This window comes from Sceloporus undulatus, chromosome 6 (genome assembly GCF_019175285.1).
Source record: "Sceloporus undulatus isolate JIND9_A2432 ecotype Alabama chromosome 6, SceUnd_v1.1, whole genome shotgun sequence".
In the NCBI taxonomy this organism is placed as follows: Eukaryota; Metazoa; Chordata; class Lepidosauria; order Squamata; family Phrynosomatidae; genus Sceloporus; species Sceloporus undulatus.
Window position 1 is genome coordinate 56,955,283 of NC_056527.1, and position 6,951 is coordinate 56,962,233.

At 43.8% G+C, this 6,951-nt stretch overlaps 1 pseudogene; it reads left to right on the forward strand.

Moving 5' to 3' along the window:
- LOC121933029 overlaps positions 1-6,951 on the forward strand; it is a 14,982-nt pseudogene that overhangs the window by 7,226 nt on the left and 805 nt on the right.

Here is a 6,951-nt window from a genome sequence, read left to right on the forward strand (position 1 = left end):
TTCTAGTCTCTGGAGCAGCAGAAAACAAGCTTGCTTCCTCCTCAATATGACATCCCTTCAAATATTTAAACAGGGCTAAAATATCACCTCTTAACCTTCTCTTCTCCAGGCTAAACATCCCCACCTCCCTAAGTCATTCCTCATAGGGCATGGTTTCCAAATCCTGCACCATTTTAGTCGCTCTCCTTTGGACATGCTCCAGTTTCTCAAAATCCTTTTTGCATTGTGGTGCCCAGAACTGGACACAATATTCCAGGTGGGGCCTGACTGAAGCAGAAGAAAGTGGCACTATTACTTACCTTCATCTAGACACTATACTTCTACTGATGCAGCCCAAAATCACTTGTTTGCAAGAATGTCAAAAGGAACCTTGTCAAAGGCCTTACTGAAATCAAGATATATTATATCCACAGCATTCCCTTCATCTACCAAGATCATCTACCGAGATTAGATTTGTCTGGCATGACTTGTTTCCCTAAAACCCATGTTGACTTTTTGTGATTATGGCATTGCCTTCTAGATGTTCACAGACTCCCTGTTTAATGATCTGCTCTAGAATCTTTCCATAAAGGAAGCGGTCCTCCTCCTCCTCCTCCTTCACATGAAAGAGAAATCAAATTCTCATCATTGATTATGACACAACATGGCAAATTAGCATTTCTGCATTTAAAGTCTTTTTAAATATAATTTTTATTGAATTTTATACAATGCATAATTCTGTATATATATTTTCTACATTCTGTTGCAACTTATCTGAATTTAAAGTTTGAGGAGACCTGAATCCTGTTGGTTTAACCTTAGCATAGACCCACTGAACCCATCATTGACTGGTGAGTCAATTCATAAGAGATTGAGTCTACTCTGATCAGGACTAACTATAGGATAGGATACAGGCTACGATTTAATCCTGCATGTGGCTAGAACAGGACATTCCCAAGCCATCATGGCCAGGCAACAGTGTGGAAAATATACACTCTCCACATGGGCAGAGACAATCTAAGAATTGTGGCTTCTCTGGATGCAGAAGGCTGCCATAGGAATTGGGTATTTCTTTCCCATCAACTCAATCCTCTGGTGCCTCCCGATACTGGGAGGAGGGCTGGATATCATAGAAGGGGAAAAACCAGAGAAGAGAAGGCTCCTTTCCTGCCCTGCCTGACCTGGGGCCTCCCTGGGGGATGGAGGGCAACTAACTGGTTTGGCCACTGGGAAAATGAGAGGCCTCCAGGCCAGACAGCCTGGCCCAGCAGAACCCTCCATTCTCCAGTGTTGCTCCCGGTGGAATGAGGCTACAGCTGGCCATTCACTGACCCAGGTCCTACCACAGAGCTGTGGAAGCCATCCTGCATGGCCATTCCATGCCTGGTAATAGTGTTGGATGTGAGGTATTGGAGAAGCATCCAGCTGTGTTTATGTAGCCAGAAGGAAAAAGAAGACATCTTCCTCTGATGGCCTCTGGGGAGGTCAGGAGGTTTCACCAAATGATGCACTCATTTCACATTTAGTTACATTGACATAACCAGGACCCTCTCAAATTCCCCATCCCCTAATCCCCCACCACTCTAAGAAGGCATGGATTATCTGTTGTGTAGGGGAGATGCAGTGAATCTGTACTAGGTCCAGGGGGCTTTGTTTGGTGCAGAGGGAAGAAAGGGATACCCACCTCTGCATCAGCCCAAAGGAGGCATATGTCACCTGCGTATGTCACCAGAAGGATGCTGTTCTCTGTGTCTTTGACTGCTGCAGGGTTTTTGCCTAGCCGATCCTAACCCTGGTCCCTTTTCTCAGGAACTTGATCTCGGCCTCTCTTGTTGGAAGTGACCCAAGTGCAGGGCCACCAGGACCCCCTGTCCACCTGATGGCCAACACAGAGGCCAAGCAGAGGGAGTTGGGCTCCAAGAGAAAGAGGCTGCCGAGGTGCAACAACCCTTTGGTGAGTCACTATCCTATTAGCTTCATCTGTGTCACTGCCTGGCCAGTTTATGAAAGGAAGCAAATAAAATACTGTCCGAATTTGGCAGAGACAGTCCTGGTTAATCCTCTGTCACCCCATAATTTCGGGGGCTTTTAAAATGTACTGGTTTCTCTCTCCTCCTCCCACTTTCCCCCTTCTTTAGCTCACTTCAATTTCTACATAAAGAATGCAAAGGAGTTTGCGTCCCATCAACTCAAAAGTGGGGAGAGGAAAAGAAAGAAGGGGGCAGGGACTTTCCTTTGCAAGGAGTATGAGGCAAAAGCAAACTGCTGTGTCCTTTCTTGTTTGCGTGATCTTCCTCATAAACATCTTTGACCATCTTCACCACTTTCTGGTGTTGCTTGTCCATATGTGTCTTGTTTTTCCCAGCCGTGAAATGTTGGAAGATATGGGAGAATGTCTCTGGATATAAATTGGGGGTGGCCCCGTGGCTCTCAAGCCCACAGTGCTTCCCAGAACTGCTTTTTAAAAATGATATTTGCTTCTGAAATATGGCAACAAATGGCTAAATCCACTATAATCTTTGGAGGCTAAAAGTACTATACGTGTTGGGATAGTCAGTATCCGAATCCATCATCAATATCCCAGCCATGGGCTAAATTATATTGATCATTATATTGTATATTATATTGAAATAATTCAAGATAAACTGGATTTCAAAGGCAGTAGCTTTTTTCTTGCTAACAGAATTTAAAGTTTATTTCCTGGACTAAATTCTGAGATGATCAAATAATTTTAGGGATGCATCATGTGCTCTCCCCCCCCCTCCACTTTTATTAGTCATTCTCTGAATGAGGGCTATTTTCTATTGCAGGTGACCTTTGCGGATGTGGCAGTATATTTCACTAAGGATGAATGGAAACTGTTGACAAAGAAGCAGAGACTTATGTACAATTATGTGATGATAGAGAATTACGAGAATGTGGCCTCTGTGGGTAAGGAAGCTGAATTAATTGCTCTTCCTATGAAGACTGAGGGCCCTTTCATACTACATTATCATGGTACTATGATTCCACTTTAAAATTATAGAATCATAAATCTGGAATAGAATCATAGAGTTAGAAGAGACCACAAGGGCCATCCAATCCAACCCCCTGCCATGCAGGAAATCTAAATCAAAGCATCCCCGACAGATGGCCATCCAGGCTCTGCCTAAAGACCTCTAAGGAAGGAGACTCCACTACACTCCGAGGGAGTTTGTTCCACTGTCAAACAGCCTTTACTGTAAGGAAGTTTCTCATAATGTTAAGGTGGAATCTCTTTTCCTGTAGCTTGCATCCATTGTTACGGGTCCTATGCTCTGGAGCAGCAGAAAACAAGCTTGCTCCCGCCTCAATATGACATCCCTTCAAATATTTGAACAGGGCTGTCATATCCACTCTTAACTTTCTCTTCTCCAGGCTAAACATTCCCAGCTCCCTAAACCACTCCTCATAGGGCTTGATGGTTTCCGGACTAGAGTGGCCCTATTACTTCCCTTGATCTAGACACTAAATTTCTATTGATGCAGCCTAAAATCGCATTGGTCTTGTTAGCTGCCGCATCACACTATTAACTCATGTTCAACTTCTGGTCTACTTGGACTCCTAGACACCTTTCACACGTAGTTTCATTCAGCCAGGTGTCCCCCATCCTATATCTGTGCATTTCATTTTTCTGCTCTAAGTGCAGTACCTTACATTTCTCTGTATTGAATTTCATTTTGTTAGCTTTTGCCCTGCTTTCTAGTTTCAGGTCATTTTGACTTGTGATCCTGTCCTCTGAGGTATTAGCTCTCCCCCTAATTTGGTGTCATCTGCAAATTTGATAGGTATGCCCCCAATTTTGTCCTCTAAGTCATTGATACAGATGTTGAATAGAACTGGGCCCAGGACAGACCACAAGGACCATCTGTTTCAACCCCTTGCCATACAGGAATACACATTGAAAGTATCCCCAGTAGATGGCCACCCAGCCTTTGTTTAAAGACCTTCAAAGACCTTCAAAGAAGGAGTGCTTTAGAAATTAATAATAATAATAATGAGATGCAACTATGCTCTAAGGGAGTATATTCCACTGTTGAATAGCTCCTTCCTCAGTATCTCTTCAAATATTTGAACAGGACTACCATATCCACTCTTAACCTTCTCTTCTCCAGGCTAAACATTCCCAGCTCCCTAAACCACTCCTCATAGGGCTTGATGGTTTCCAGACTCTTCACCATTTTCATTGCTCTCCTTTGGATACACTCCAGATTCTCAACATCCGTTTTGAATTGTGGTGACCAGAAGTGGACACAGTATTCCAAGTGGGGGTCTGATGAAAGCAGACTAGAGTCGTACTATTACTTCCCTTAATGAATAACATAGAATCATAGAGTTGAAAGAAACTAGAAGGACCATCCAGTCCAACCCCCTACCATAACACTATACTTGTATTGATGTCTCCTAGGATCAGATTGGCCACTTCCTAGGCTCGAGTTGTGGTCTACCAGGACTCCTAGATCCCTTTCACACATAGTTTAACTGTCATAGCAATTTTCTGTGAAATCTTGGAATTTGTAGTTTAGTGAGGCACCATTGCTCTCCACTATCTAAGAATTCTAAATATCCTATCCTAATTTGTCAATTCTAGGATTTTGTGGGAAGGAACCATGGAAAGAAATACTTTTTGGCTCCAATTGCTCCTCAGCCTATCCCTGACCAAGTTTCCTGGCTTTTTTTTGGCCCCTCTTCCAGCCTTTTGAGACTCTGGAGAGGATTCTTGGGTAAAATGCCTCCCTTGGCCCTGCAATGGCTCAGAGAAGTGGCAAAATGGATACCACTTCCCCAAAGGGATGCTGTCAGATATTGAGGGGCAAAATAATATCCTCCCCAAGGGAATACCATGTGGGGGTGTCTCTGAGATCCCCTGGCCTGGGGGGCAATGTGACCCCCCATCAACAACAGTAGTCCAGCCCTGTCTTAGAGATGTTTTACGGCTGCTCTCTGGCGCTTGACCCTCACCAAAATTGGAGTCCAGGTCCCAATCCCCCTTGCTCTGCCTTTCCCAATGAGTTATTTGTATATTGATGATGATAATAATAATAATAATAGGTTTTATTTATATACCGCCCAATCACTGGGAATCCGAGCGGTTTACAACAGAGGGGATAATAGACAGTTCCCTGCCCTCAGGCTTACAATCTAAAAGACACGACACAAAAGGAGAAGGGAATGGTGAGAGAGAGAGGGGATCAGGTCCAGCATTCTTCTCTCCCTCTGAAGCCTGGACCAAGGCAGATGGACCGGAGGGAGAGCTCTCCTTCTTCAGTCTAGCCCTGGTGGAACTGGGCCAGCCTATTCTCTCCCTCACAGGCCAAAAGATGACAGTTATGGAGGGAGGAGCCTCTATCTTCAGGCTAGCCCCTGATGACACTGAGCCAGCCTGTTCTCTCCCTCATAGGCCGAAAGATGACAGTTATGGAGGGAGGGTGCTCTATCTGTGACAAGTGGGATTGGCGAGTGCATTGAGGTGCTTAGTCATGTAAACCAACAGACTATTTGTCTGTAATTGGACTGACGTCAAAGAACAGCCAGTCGAGGCAGACATTTATACTGTAATTGTTGCTTGGGGGCAGAAACCGAGTGTTCAGAAAGGTTTAAATCGCTTTAGAATGTTTCCTGTGGGGGAAGAATGGTCTGAAACCAAATTGAATGCAATGGGTGCTTGGTGCAAATACCTCAGACAAAAAGGATTAGCACACTGGCTCTAAATTCTAATTACGTTAAAATGCCAATATACAGCACAGTCTGAGGGTGACGCTCTCAGATGCAGTGCAAGAATAACATAGCAAAGTATAGAAGATATAAATATTGCAATGCACTGACCACTTTCCACACTTAAAAATAAGTCACAGATACAGTTGATATCATCAAAATCCTTGGAGGTTCTCTGTCTTAAGTTGCAAAATAATACAAATATTTGCAAGCTCTCCTTTCCGACTTCCATCAACTTCACCTTTTCTTGTATACACAACTCCAGTTCAATCCACACCAATCCGCATGTGAGCTGTATACTATATTGGTTGTGTGTCATCTCCTGGTGCCAAACAGCATGAAGTGACCTCTGCAGTTAGCTTGCATCATGCCTTGGGCTCTGACTCAGGACTCTATGGCAGTCTCACAGGATATGATGCCACCTGTCAATCAAAGTATTTTTGCACATGGTTAATGGAATAATTTTTTCAACAGTCCTTTGACTATCTGCTTCCTCTCATTCCCTCAAGGCAGTCCCCATTCTTTGCTAGCTCCTATAAGTAAGGATATGTTCGTTCCATGGATTTGGGAGCATAAACAGCAGGATCATGCTTGGGTTACTCACAGAAACTTTCTTAATTTAATCTCTAATAAGGAGGGGTTAATGAGGGCTAAATCTTGGGGTAACACCCTCCTCTCTTAAGTCTGATTTTCAGTCTCATCTGTCATTGTCCTTCTTTACAGAAAAACATTTGAGTCATGAGGGAAAGAAGTCACATAAATGCCAGCATTGTGGGAAACATTTTGTTTACAAGTCAATCCTTGTCATGCATCGGAGGGTCCACACAGGAGAGAAGCCATACAAATGCCAGCATTGTGGGAAAGGTTTTTCTTGGAAGTCACATCTGCTGATACATCAGAGAGTCCACACAGGAGAGAAGCCATACAAATGCCAGCATTGTGGGAAAGGTTTTTCTCAGAAGTCACATCTGCTGACACATCAGAGAGTCCACACAGGAGAGAAGCCATACAAATGCCAACATTGTCGGAAATGTTTCTCTTTGAAATCAAACCTAGTGAAACATGAGAGAATCCACACAGGAGAGAAGCCATACAAATGCCAGCATTGTGGGAAAGGTTTTTCTTGGAAGTCACATCTGCTGACACATCAGAGAGTCCACACAGAAGAGAAGCCATACAAATGCCAACATTGTCGGAAATGTTTCACTTTAAAATCAAACCTAGTGAATCATGAGAGAA